This window comes from Pelobates fuscus, chromosome 3 (genome assembly GCF_036172605.1).
Source record: "Pelobates fuscus isolate aPelFus1 chromosome 3, aPelFus1.pri, whole genome shotgun sequence".
Lineage (NCBI taxonomy): Eukaryota > Metazoa > Chordata > Amphibia > Anura > Pelobatidae > Pelobates > Pelobates fuscus.
This window is the reverse complement of record NC_086319.1, coordinates 171,053,848-171,069,233: the sequence shown is the minus strand read 5'-3', so window position 1 is coordinate 171,069,233 and position 15,386 is coordinate 171,053,848.

Sequence of the window (15,386 nt, the reverse complement as noted above, 5' to 3'; positions counted from 1 at the left end):
AGCGATTTATAAAGAGGCAAAATTATATTTTATTCATAATTATATATTTATAATTATATTTTATATTATGTTTTTAAAACAAAACTGTGCAAATTTTCCATGCCACTGTTTAACCTATCTATGTTTAAATATAAATGTACGCTGTTGTGGCGTATGACTATGCTTTGTATTCACCTGCACAACAAAAATAAAGAATAAAAAAAAACACACACTCTGCATCTAATATACACCTCATACATTACACAATTTTACAATCTGCATCCACTATACACACTGCATCCGTTAAACACACACCGCATCCACTTTACACACAAACTCTACATCCACTACACACATTCTACATCCACTATACACACATCAGAATCAGTACAGACACTGCCTCCCTGTGGGCGGACTCAGGGGGTGCAGCACTTTGGCCGGACTCGGGTGCAGGCACCGGGGGGCCAGACCTCTTGCTGTGTCAGGGGCCCCAACATTTCTGATGGCAGCCCTGTTTAGATATATAATCAATGCCAACATGCATGGATAAATGCATGCATATTTTCATGAAAGTATATCAACTAAATAGCTCCTCCCCCCCCCCATGGGCCTTACATGAAACTTACAAAAACCCTTCAACTGTTTGGGCAGCCTGTAATTTTGAAAATCCCACCCACCATCCCTGTCCATCCTTCCCTCTCCTGATTTGTCTTTCAGACTTGGGGCTTATTTACAAATGTTTGTTAAATATTAGCCAGTAGCTGTTGATATTAACAACCTGTAGACATTTAAGACCAAAAAATACCAGCAGGTCCATGTTGTGTGGAATAACATCCACTGTAACAAAGCTTCCTGCACCTCAGTTGGGTACCTCTGCCGACGGATGCTCCTAGTGCTCACCTAGGACTCCAAGCATTCCACCAGACACCATCAGTACCGCAGTCCCCACATCCAGTGTTACAGCTTTGCTGGGAACTCACCGTCCTCTACCCACCCTGGACCTACAACAAGGCTCCAGGTTCCAGTAGGTGAACCTCTCCTCCAAGAGAGAGTAGCAGGAACAAGCTCTTAAAAGAGCTTAGTTATGACTGTGTGTGATATGTATGCGATGTGTTGGCTGTGTGTGATATTTGTAATGGGTGTATTAATAGTGTGTGAAATGCGTGTATTGGTTGTATGTGATATTTGTGCTGAGTTTATTGGCTGTGTGTGATGGTTATTTAATTTAGATAAAAACATGCATTTAGGCCTGTGTGTGAATGCAGGTGTATATTTTTGCAGAGTTATGTGCACACAGTCCCACAGTCAGATGCACACAGTTATACATATACACTGTCAAATCCACCACATGCACATAGTCGCAGGCAGATAGTCACATACACAGGATCAGGCAGAAACACACAGGTACAGGCAGTAACACACTACATAGTTACAGGTAGATAAACACAATCACACACAATTACAGGCAGACAACCACACAGACAGGCAGACAGCCACACAAACAGTTTTACACACACACACAGTCTTACACACACATACTTACATGCAGACAGTCACACACACACATACTTACATGCAGACAGCCACACACACAGGCAGCCACACACATACACACACAAGCAGACAGACACACACACAGGCAGACAGGCACACACACACATACACACAGGCAGACAGCCACACACAGGAAGACATCCACATACAGAGGCAGCAGTCACACACACACACAGGCAGACAGCCACATACACACACAGCCACACACACACACACACAGCCACACACACAAACAGACAGCCACACACACAGAGGCAGATGGCCATACACACAGGAAGACATCCACGCACACAGAGGCAGGCGGTCACACACACGCAGGCAGACAGACACACACAAACAGGTAGACAGCCCCCCACACAGGCAGACAGTCACACACAGGCAGACAGTCACACAAACACAGGCATACAGTCACGCACACACAGAGGCAGACAGTTACACACACACACACAGTCAGACCGTCACACACACACAGGCAGACAGTCATACACACAGACACACACACAGGCAGAAAGTCATACACACAGAGGCAGACAGTCATACACACAAACACACACACACACACAGGCAGACAGTCATAAACACAGACACACACACAGGCAGATAGTAACACACACACACACAGATAGAGGCAGACAGTCATACACACACACACACACACACACACGCAGGCAGACAGTCATACACACACACATACACACACACAGGCAGACAGTTACACACACACACACACACAGGCAGACAGTCATACACACATACAGGCAGATATTCATACACACACACACACAGACACACACACACACACACACACACAGGCAGACAGTCATTCACACACAAACACACACACACGTAAAGACAGTCATACACACATAGACACAGGCAGACAGTCATACACACACACACACACACACAGGCAGACAGTCATACACACACTGACAATCATAGTTACCTCTCTTCAAGGTGGAGGCAGTGCAGCCTGTTTGTTGGGGAAGCAGGGACTCCTTCCTGCTTCCCCTGCAGCAGTTATCCAGCAATTATGGCTCTGCCGCCACCACCCGGGAAGCTCCGCCACTGCTGCCCGGGAAGATCCACCCCGCCGCAATTTTATTTTTTTTTTTAAATCCTGCCGGCCATGTGTGAGCTGTGTCGGCCGTACGGCGCCCCCTGCTCCATGGCGCCCTGTGCGGCCGCACAGCTCGCACACCCCTAAGAACGGCCCTGTTAGTTATTATAATCCCTGGGGAGTATAGTGACAGGGCCGGACTGGGGATACAAAGCAGCCCTGGAAAAAAAAAATCTATGCCAGCCCCATAAGTCATTGCCCCATATATTGCCGTATGTAATATGTAAGGCAATGTCTTGCCACCCCAGATGGTTGAGTAATATATATATATATATATATATTTCTTTTTCTAATATATAATATTCGTCCTTTTAATTTAATAATACATTACGCATACTCACATGCAGTGTTTACATTGCTTCCTAGTGACACCTCTAGTGACAGTCACTCAGACAGTCACTAGAGGTGCTTCCTGTGTCAGTGCTGCACAGCGTGATTGCACAGTGTGCAGCACCTTTGCAGCCAATCCTATGGCAGAGCATTGGATTGGCTCAGATCATCATGCTTGATGATCTCAGCCATAGAGGCAGGGCCAGTCGAGGGGAGACCAGCACGGCGTGGGGAGAAAAAAAAAGGTGAGTAAAAACACTTTTTAAATACACACAGACACACGGATACACCATGACACAGACACACAATGACACAGACACACACACAATGACACACGCACACACCCACCATGACACAGACACACACCATGACACAGACACACACCATGACACAGACACACACAATGACACAGACACAATGACAGACACACACACACACACCATGACACAGACACACAATGACACAGACACACACACACCATGACACAGACACACACACACCATGACACAGACACACATAATGACACAGACTCACACATAATGACACACACACACAAAATGACACAGACACACAAAATGACACAGGCACACAAAATGACACAGGCACACACAATGACACAGACACACACACAATGACACAGACACACACAATGACACAGACACACACAATGACACAGACACACAAAATGACACAGACACACAAAATGACAGACACACACAAAATGACAGACACACACAAAATGACAGACACACACAAAATGACACAGACACACACACAATGACACAGACACACACACAATGACACAGACACACACAAAATGACACAGACACACCATGACACAGACACACACACAATGACACAGACACACACAAAATTACACAGACACACACAAAATGACACAGACACACACACAATGACACAGACACACAATGGCACAGACACACATAATGACACAGACACACATAATGACACAGACACACACACAATGACACAGACACACACATAATGACACACACACAAACACACACATACACTCACACTGACACTGACAGAATTACATATTTTACTTGTTGGTGACCGGCTGGGTGGGCTAGTGGAGGTCTGCTGGGGAGGTCTGCTGGCCGGCGGCCGCTGGCTGGGGAGGTCTGCTGGCTGGGGAGGTCTGCTGGCGGCCGCAGGGGGAGCAGGCTCTTCTGTGCTCTTCTGTCTCTGCTCCCCCGCCCTTGCGCGCTAGCAAGAGACCGGCGCCGGAATATGACGTCATATTCCGGCCCCGGTCTCATTAAGCTGCGCGCGAGGGAGGGGGAGCAGAGACAGAAGAGCACAGAAGAGCCTGCTCCCCCTGCGGCCGCCAGCAGACCTCCCCAGCCAGCAGACCTCTCCAGCCAGCGGCCACCGGCCAGCAGACCTCCCCAGCCAGCGGCCCACCGGGAAATTTCCCGGTATCCCGGTGGGCCAGTCCGGCCCTGTATAGTGATATAGCAATCCCCAGGGTAGATGCAGCCTTTCCACCCCACACATAAGACAGGCTCTATGTTGAGTTTAAAACAGGAACTCAGCAGATCTGAGGGTTTATTGAACAGCTTGGTCTTTTAAAGTTTTCCCCACAAGGTTACCACCCAAGTGGACCTTGTGGAGCACAGGACACAAAGTCACAAAACCAATCAAAACAGTATCTCACATGCAGACATACAGTGTACACAATCCCTCCCCTCTGCCTGTGATAGAATTAACAACGACAATGGGCTAACTCAATTAACTCTAAACAGAAAAAACATACATTATTACGAACCCCCAAAAGTACCCCAAAATACAACATATCCCCCCCAAAATCACCCAGATCAGTTCAGGGGTTCAGGAATTTCCTGGAAGTCTTATTTTTGCCCCACCGTGCACATGGTCCCATGCCCAAAACAGTTCCATACACTCGATGACAAAACACTGCTGGACAATTTAAGATGGCCGCCGCCACAAGTTTGAAAGGGGCATTGTGCTAAGTCCCAATATGCACAAATAGGCAATATACCCCAGGGGCCGTAGTCACAGGACAAGAGGCTGGCAAGCAGGCCTCTCCAAAACCCAGTGGCGAGGTTAATTTCTCCACATAAACTATCTACAGACTTCAGGTGGAAGGGGTTTTCAATTACAATTTTTCCCCATGACAGACATACACACATACACACACACAGACCATGACACATATATATACCATGACACACACACACACACACACACACACATACCATGACAAACACACACACATGCCTTGACAGACACACACCATGACAGAGATACACACCATGACACAGACAGACACACACACCATGACCAATAGGCACACACACATACACACACACACACACCATGACAGACACACACATAGACACACCAAAACAGACACACATATAAAATATATAGTTTTATTTAAGCATTGGTGTTCTCTAGTTTATTTATTCTCAGATCATTTAATCATACATTCTCTCTTCATCACCCTATCAATTAAAATAGGAATTTTCAATTTTGTGGATACATAGATTGCACAGGGTAGTAGAAAATCCCCTACTTGCTCATTAGTGCATGGAGGGTTACTTTGCCCATGCATAATGTTTATACATAATCTCACAGTTACTTGTGGAGTAAACTCTCTCAGAGTCTCATGAGTCCATGCTACAACAAGGCAATTTGCAGTCATGTATGTCGTGATTCTATTATTATTTTTTTTAAATTATTGTTCTGTGCATATGTCTTATTGCGTAATTTATCAAATGTTAAAAAAAAATCATCAAACAAGAAACAACAAAACACTGTGATCTAATGACAGGTCGTCTATACAGCCTTTTTAAGAAGAATAAAACCAAAGCCTTACTAGAATATCAGGACGCAGCTTAACATAGAACACACCCTGACCACTGTGCAGATGCTTTGAGCGAACATTAAAATGTGTTAATGGACAATGTAGCTAGATCCCTAAACAGGGCTAGGCAACTATTTTAAGAGAAAGCCAACAGAATGGACTCTTAACTTGCAAAAAGCCTTCATCCCAGACCTAAACATCACCTCATTACTACCATATGTACATAAAAGGGTGACCTAGCCTCATCTCCATCCCAACTTCTAGACTCTTTTGCTACCTTTCTTAGTTCCTCATATAAAATCATATTTCTGCCCATGATCTTGCCAATCTGCCATATCGGAAGGCGCTAGACTTCTTCTGTGCTGGGTCTCAGCACTCAGCATGAGTGTCTCTTTCAGCATTGGCAGCTGATGTAAAAATCTTACCCATTGCAGGCAGAGCACCTGTATGGCTGTTTTGCACGCATGGACTCTGAGCCGATGAAAAGGTCTGATCACAGACTTCTCTACCAAGTCTCTGTGGTCTCCACTGGTTCCATGCAGGGGAGACCACAGAGACTAATAGGGTTATTAACTAAAGTCCATATGGTCTCATACCAAATAGGGCCATCGGATGGCTAAAATCCATCCAAATGTTGCAAATCTGGACCCAGAGGCTTCAAACACAGAAAGCAAATTGTTAAAACTGTTCATTATAAAAATAAATCCTATGGGCTCAATTGTCAATATTAATATAATAGAGGTACTATCAGGTCCTTGTCCCCTTACCTACCTCATCCTCCCATGCTGCGTCTCTCACTCACTCCACGAGGACGCCGTGTCAGAGTGCAACCCCCCAGGCAGCGTGGTCTGTTCAATCACCCTCGCCGACCGTTCACGTTCATGCGAACAGCACCTCTGTTCTAACGAACACCATTTACCAGATACAGAGGGAAGAACTCCATGTGTACGAGCGCCACCTCTGTTTCATGCGAATGCTACTCACCTATACTGCAGACAGAACTCCATTCGTACGGATGCTGGCTCCCGAACACAGCACGAACAGAAGTCTGTTTGTGAGAAGGCTGTTGCTTCCACATGCAACCACACAGAAGGAAGAACTTCAGGGGAATCAAAGGGGGCGCGCGCGCTGACACAGAGCCTTTTAAAGGTAAAGGAGGTGGAGGTATTTAAGTCGCACACAACCTTCACTCTTCGCTCAGTTGTACTGTGCTCCTGATTGTGTAAAGACCTTCAGAGATTCTCCTGTTGCATCCTGATCCTGTTCCTGATTTTGACCCTTTCCTGTATCATCGCTTCTGAACCTGTGCCGCCTGTCCTGACCTTTTGGCTTCCCCGAGTATTCTCTTCATCTAATCCTTTGGTACTGCAAACTTGGTTCTTTGCCTTCAGCATCTATCTGCATCTTGGGCTCTGTCCACTAAACTGTGTTCCCAAAAGAACAACTGAGCCATAAAATGGAGCTCGCAGACGAGGCAGAAAGGCTAAATTCCCTAATGAGACAAGTGACCAGGGCCGGATTTAGATGAAAAGAAGCCCTAGGCTATTCCACTTATGAGGCCCTTTCACCTCCCATTTTTAAGTTTGTAAATTACATGAGAGACATGTTAAATTAAACATGTTGTGATTGGTACTAACCTTTATAAAAAATATGGCACGGATAATGTCCTGTGAGTTGCTGTTCGATTTACAACCACGCACGTACCACTCTGAGGTACTTTGATATCCCTCCTTTCAGGCCCTCCACAAGAATGGGCACATTAATTGCTATGGGATAATGATGCTATGGGACTCCTTCATAGCACTTATGTCCTCCATGTATGACGACCCCAACAGGCAAGATACTGCCCAAACAGCCATCAGAGCCCTGCAGCAAGGACGCCGGCCAGTAGAGGAATACATCACCGATTTTAAACGTTATGCCAAAGATACTAAGTGGAATAAAAGTAATTTTTTTACTACATTATATGTTATCATTAGTGATGTACCGAACTGTCCGCCGGCGAACAGTTCCCGGCGAACTTAGCGTGTTTCTGGTGGCGGCCATGACTGCAGGGGCATAATTTATACACCGAAACAGCTTTATTAAGTCAAAGTTGATTTGATGCCTATAGGGCTGTTGCAATTACGTTGCATTGAATGTTCCATTACAAAAGAGAAAAAAACAATAATTGAAAAGAATATTTTTTGTAGATGCTAGTTAAATAGTGCTCTGTTTTGTGAAAACGATTATCCTATTTTATAGTGTAACAGTTCTAAGTATGTCTACTAGTGATGTACCGAACTGTCCGCCGGCGAACAGTTCCCGGCGAACTTAGCGTGTTCACGTTCGCCGCGGCGGGCGGACACATGCGCAGTTCGATCCGCCCCCTATTCGTCATCATTGGGCAAACTTTGACCTTGTGCCTCTCGGTCAGCAGACACATTCCAGCCAATCAGCAGCACTCCCTCCCTTCCATACCCTCCAACCTCCCTCCCAGCATCCATTTTCGATTCATTCTGAAGCTGCATGCTTAGTGAGAGGAGGGAAAGTTTAGCTGCTGCTGATTAGATAGGGAAATTGATAGCTAGGCTAGGGTATTCAGTGTCAACTACAATCCTGAAAGACTCATCTGATCTCTGCTGTAAGGACAGCACCCCAAAAAGCACTTTTTAGGGCTAGAACATCAGGCTGCTTTTTTTTTTTCCCCCTGTGTAATGTAATCGCAGGTGCCTGCCTGCCAGCTTCTGTGTGAGGTTCACATTGGATACTGTGCCTACTTGCCCAGTGCTACCACTCATATCTGTTTTTACAATAGCTTAAGCTTTACATTTAAAATAATTTTTTTTTTCACTGTAATAGAAGAGCAGTTGCCTGCCTGCCAGCTTCTGTGTCAGGTTGGATGCCTTGCCCATTTGCACAGTCAGTGCCACCACTCATATCTGTTTTAACAATTGGTTAAGCTTTACATTTAAAAGAAATAATTTTTTTTCACTGTAATAGAAGAGCAGTTGCCTGCCTGCCAGCTTCTGTGTCAGGTTGGATGCCTTGCCCATTTGCACAGTCAGTGCCACCACTCATATCTGTTTTAACAATAGGTTAAGCTTTACATTTAAAAGAAATAATTTTTTTTCACTGTAATAGAAGAGCAGTTGCCTGCCTGCCAGCTTCTGTGTCAGGTTGGATGCCTTGCCCATTTGCACAGTCAGTGCCACCACTCATATCTGTTTTAACAATAGGTTAAGCTTTACATTTAAAAGAAATATTTTTTTTTCACTGTAATAGAAGAGCAGTTGCCTGCCTGCCAGCTTCTGTGTCAGGTTGGATGCCTTGCCCATTTGCACAGTCAGTGCCACCACTCATATCTGTTTTAACAATAGGTTAAGCTTTACATTTAAAAGAAATATTTTTTTTTCACTGTAATAGAAGAGCAGTTGCCTGCCTGCCAGCTTCTGTGTCAGGTTGGATGCCTTGCCCATTTGCACAGTCAGTGCCACCACTCATATCTGTTTTAACAATTGGTTAAGCTTTACATTTAAAAGAAATAATTTTTTTCACTGTAATAGAAGAGCAGTTGCCTGCCTGCCAGCTTCTGTGTCAGGTTGGATGCCTTGCCCATTTGCACAGTCAGTGCCACCACTCATATCTGTTTTAACAATAGGTTAAGCTTTACATTTAAAAGAAATAATTTTTTTTTCACTGTAATAGAAGAGCAGTTGCCTGCCTGCCAGCTTCTGTGTCAGGTTGGATGCCTTGCCCATTTGCACAGTCAGTGCCACCACTCATATCTGTTTTAACAATAGGTTAAGCTTTACATTTAAAAGAAATATTTTTTTTCACTGTAATAGAAGAGCAGTTGCCTGCCTGCCAGCTTCTGTGTCAGGTTGGATGCCTTGCCCATTTGCACAGTCAGTGCCACCACTCATATCTGTTTTAACAATAGGTTAAGCTTTACATTTAAAAGAAATAAATTTTTTTCACTGTAATAGAAGAGCAGTTGCCTGCCTGCCAGCTTCTGTGTCAGGTTGGATGCCTTGCCCATTTGCACAGTCAGTGCCACCACTCATATCTGTTTTAACAATAGGTTACGCTTTACATTTAAAAGAAAAAATTTTTTTTTCACTGTAATAGAAGAGCAGTTGCTTGCCTTCCAGCTTCTGTGTCAGGTTGGATGCCTTGCCCATTTGCACAGTCAGTGCCACCACTCATATCTGTTTTAACAATAGGTTAAGCTTTACATTTAAAAGAAATATTTTTTTTTCACTGTAATAGAAGAGCAGTTGCCTGCCTGCCAGCTTCTGTGTCAGGTTGGATGCCTTGCCCATTTGCACAGTCAGTGCCACCACTCATATCTGTTTTAACAATAGGTTAAGCTTTACATTTAAAAGAAATATTTTTTTTTCACTGTAATAGAAGAGCAGTTGCCTGCCTGCCAGCTTCTGTGTCAGGTTGGATGCCTTGCCCATTTGCACAGTCAGTGCCACCACTCATATCTGTTTTAACAATAGGTTAAGCTTTACATTTAAAAGAAATATTTTTTTTTCACTGTAATAGAAGAACAGTTGCCTGCCTGCCAGCTTCTGTGTCAGGTTGGATGCCTTGCCCATTTGCACAGTCAGTGCCACCACTCATATCTGTTTTAACAATAGGTTAAGCTTTACATTTAAAAGAAATAATTTTTTTTCACTGTAATAGAAGAGCAGTTGCCTGCCTGCCAGCTTCTGTGTCAGGTTGGATGCCTTGCCCATTTGCACAGTCAGTGCCACCACTCCTATCTGTTTTAACAATAGGTTAAGCTTTACATTTAAAAGAAATAATTTTTTTTCACTGTAATAGAAAGCAGTTGCCTGCCTGCCAGCTTCTGTGTCAGGTTGGATGCCTTGCCCATTTGCACAGTCAGTGCCACCACTCATATCTGTTTTTACAATAGGTTAAGCTTTACATTTAAAATAAATATTTTTTTTTCACTGTAATAGAAGAGCAGTTAGTTGTCTGCAAGCGTCTGGGTGTCAGGCCTACTTCAGCGTGTGCTCTGCAGACCTGTGCCAGCGTGCTTTGACAGTTGCCAATCATATCTGGTGTCTCTTTAGCGTGCTTTTACAAAGAAAAAAGGTTTCCAGTGTAAGCTAATAGCAGCCAGTCAGTGTCCTTCAAGCGGCTCTGTCAGTCCTTCCTTCAGCGTGTGCCCTGCACAACCCTGCCAGCGTACTTTGACAGTTGCCACTCATATCTGGTGTCTCTATAGCGTGCTTTTACAAAGAAAATATACACGTCCACTGATAGGAGACGCGGAAGGTATTAAACTGATATGAACAATACTCCACTCCTATCAGTAGGTCCGTCCCATTGTGATTTATGCCCCCCACCCGCCGCGCAGGGATGGGGGCTGGGGGGGAGGAAAGTAGGCCCCCCCATTGTGATTTATGGCCCCCACCCACCGCGCAGGGGTGGGGGCCGAGGGGGGAAGAACAGTAGGTCCCCCCATTGTGATTTATGGCCCCCACCCACCGCGCAGGGGTTGGGGAGGACAGTAGCTCCCCCCCAGTGTGTATCATGGGCTTTGAGGACAGGTGTCAATCCATACCTGCCAAGTGACCCTATGTAGGGGTAACAGTCCCTATTCTGCTCTGTGTCAGTGTGTATCATGGTCTCTGTGGACGGGGAACAGTCTCTATTCTGCTCTGTGTCAGTGTGTATCATGGTCTCTGTGGACGGTGAACAGTCTCTATTCTGCTCTGTGTCAGTGTGTATCATGGTCTCTGTGGACGGGGAACAGTCTCTATTCTGCTCTGTGTCAGTGTGTATCATGGACTCTGTGGACAGGGAACAGTCTCTATTCTGCTCTGTGTCAGTGTGTATCATGGTCTCTGTGGACGGGGGAACAGTCTCTATTCTGCTCTGTGTCAGTGTGTATCATGGACTCTGTGGACGGTGAACAGTCTCTATTCTGCTCTGTGTCAGTGTGTATCATGGTCTCTGTGGACGGGGAACAGTCTCTATTCTGCTCTGTGTCAGTGTGTATCATGGTCTCTGTGGACAGGGAACAGTCTCTATTCTGCTCTGTGTCAGTGTGTATCAGGGGCTTTGAGGACAGGTGTCAATCCATACCTGCCAAGTGACCCTATGTAGGGGGAACAGTCCCTATTCTGCTCTGTGTCAGTGTGTATCATGGTCTCTGTGGACGGGGAACAGTCTCTATTCTGCTCTGTGTCAGTGTGTATCATGGTCTCTGTGGACGGTGAACAGTCTCTATTCTGCTCTGTGTCAGTGTGTATCATGGTCTCTGTGGACAGGGAACAGTCTCTATTCTGCTCTGTGTCAGTGTGTATCAGGGGTTTTGAGGACAGGTGTCAATCCATATCTGCCAAGTGACCCTATGTAGGGGGAACAGTCTCTATTCTGCTCTGTGTCAGTGTGTATCAGGGATCATTAGGATAGGTGTCAATCCATATCTGCCAAGTGACCCTATGTAGGGGGAACAGTCCCTATTCTGCTCTGTGTCAGTGTGTATCAGGGATTTGACTATCTTTATTCAGATTCAAAAATTACAATTCCAGGAAAAATTTAACAAACATTTACAAGAACATGTTATGCACATCATAGAAACAACGTAAACCTCTTTAAAGCCACAAACTTAAGACAAAAAATACGTACACACAATGTGTAAGGGTTTGAAAGAATATTCTGAATCCTTACATGTTTACTTTATCGTTTGTTTGATTTTTGTGAACCATATATAAACTACAAGCAGCGTGAAAACTATAAAAACTCAAGTGGCCATGCTGATCAAATTAAATAGTATGCTTTACACAGCATATAAGGGTGATGTTACAGCACAACGGGAATGTAACAGGGGAAGAGGTGAAAGTCATCCTCCCCCTCCCACGACCCCGCCATATCTGCCAAGTGACCCTATGTAGGGGTAACAGTCTCTATTCTGCTCTGTGTCAGTGTGTATCATGGTCTCTGAGGACGGGGAACAGTCTCTATTCTGCTCTGTGTCAGTGTGTATCAGGGGCTTTGAGGACAGGTGTCAATGTTAGGTGATTTCTGCCCTTTATGGATTAAAAGCAGACTCTGCATCAACTGTGCAATTTTCCATGGGAGTTTTGCCATGGATCCCCCTCCGGCATGCCACAGTCCAGGTGTTAGTCCCCTTGAAACAACTTTTCCATCACTTTTGTGGCCAGAAAGAGTCCCTGTTGGTTTTAAAATTCGCCTGCCCATTGAAGTCAATGGTGGTTCGCGAGCATTTGCGGAAGTTCGCGTTCGCGTTCGCAAACCGAAAATTTCGGGTTCGCGACAACACTAGTTATCATATTTAATTCCAAAAGAAGTGATTGCAAGTACTTAGAAAAGTCATTATTTTACAAGCATTGTTGACATTTTTTCGCCTAATGAGCTTGTGGAACTCATGCCAAGTACTACAAGCAATACATTATTCTCTTGACAAGACCTGAGTTCAAAGATGAAATAGTCATAAAGTACTCTGACACACAGCTGGCCTGCAGGTGTAACAGACATACAACTGGCTGTAGATTAACCCTATTTAGCCTATACGTTTAATTAATATATAAATGTGTTAAATTAGTTATTGCTCATTAGTCATTACTAGTCTGTCTGTTACCTAAAGAAGAAATGTAACTTACCATATTTTTTAATATTGAATTTATTTATATCCTATTTTTAATAAATGCATATTTGTGGGGTGGAAGAAAAAAAATTAAAGGGACACTCCAAGCAACATAATAACTTCTGTCCTGGCACCTTCCCACGCTAAGATGTCAAACCATCTTAAAAAGTAACTTACATGGATTCCACCAGACACTGCCGCCACAAGGTGCTTTCTTGCTCTGAATAAACATCTGATTTCTGCTGCTGGAGAAGAAGGGATGTTAATTCAGAGCAAAGCAGCACTGCATTCTTTGGCTGAGAGCACCACCTAAGAGTTCTCAGCTAACAGTTTCAGTACTTCATTGGTCCTGCTTTGCTCTAAAGTGACATCTGGCTTCTCCTGCTAGAGAGGACCAGATGCGGCAGATGCGGTGCCGGCACCGGGCAGGAGTCAGATCATTTGTCAAAGCATTCTAAAATAGTTTAAGATCTTACCATGGAATGACACCAGGGCACTCCTGGCACCATAACCACTACAGCAGTTACAGTGGTCATGGTGTGTGAAGTATCTTTTTAAATTTAGAAATTCTCACTTCTTTATCTTGCAATTGTTCACATATGTATTGGCTCCTTATCATTCATTATGCTCTGTCCTTTGCAATCTTTCTATATATCCTCATTTGCAACATTTAAATTGTGAAGTGATGGCTCCCCCTTAAAGATCTCATTTACATATCTGTCTCTCTTTTATAACGGCAATCTTTATTGATACCATTATTATTACCATCTATTCATTTTTTTTTTTTTTAATTCTTTATTTTTGTAGTGCAAATAAGAGAACAACATGCCTGGGGTACCCCGAAGGCATTCCCCATGCTTTTTCAAAACATTTATAACAATTAGGAGTATGTTAGAGCTTGCACATTTTTTATATTTAGTATTCAGTTGATCAAGATAATTCACAAATTAACTTTTGTGGAGCATAAACGCAACTTAGATAGGTCATATAAAATAGGCAAAACATTGCTAGTAATAAGGTTGCTTAGGTAATAGTTAAGATTGAGTAACATGCTGGACAGGGCACCACTGCGATTACTTGTGTCGTGACTGTTTGGTTACATGCTAGGTATTGCGCAGTTGGCCTTGTTTAAGTGTTAGTCGATTACATAGAAGGTGAACAAGATTATTGTATTGACCCCTGGGGTCGAGCCAGCTGCGTTTAGGGTAGGTAGATAATGCTCGCAGGAGGCTTGTAAAATAAAGAGGTATACGTTCCGGCAGTTGGTGATAAAATAAAATTATGAGTGATTATGAGTAGGCAGGCTCGTCTAGACTTTGACTAGAATCTACGCTTGATCATTAAAAAAAATTAAATTCTATCTAGACTAGAGAGGAACGATAGCAAAAGACAGAGTGGCAAGACTTAACAGTTGTTTATTCCCCCTAGGAGGCCCTCCTTTTGGATATTAGCAGACACTCTTTGGTTTAATTATAGTGCCAGGACAATCTGTTTAATGTATATAAGTTGACTAGTCAAGGCAAAGGTTTAACCCATAAAATAAATAATGAGCTGGATTACTAAACAAAATAATAATAAGTTATTGGGTGAAGAAAGAGTCAGCAGTCCCGGGTCCCACCATGCAGCCTCGCTCAGCCTGCTCCCTCCGTGGGCAGGGTACAGTCCAGTGGTAAGGCAATGTGTTACTGCTGCCGCGTGTGTTGCGATTGCCAGCAGTGAGTGGGCCAATCAAGTCCCGTTCTGTCCCTCAGGCTGTGGGTGAGTAGATGGTGGTCTGTCTTCCAGTGTCCTCTGGGGCTTTCTGCGTCTGCTATGAGTGTAGCCCTGTCCTGCTGCGTGTCTGCGGGCTGGGTGTTTCGTGGTTCCGGGGTTGCTGGGCAGGAGGCTCCTTACGGTGGGTGAGGGGAGGGTGCCTTTTTGTTCCGGACGTCAGCTCC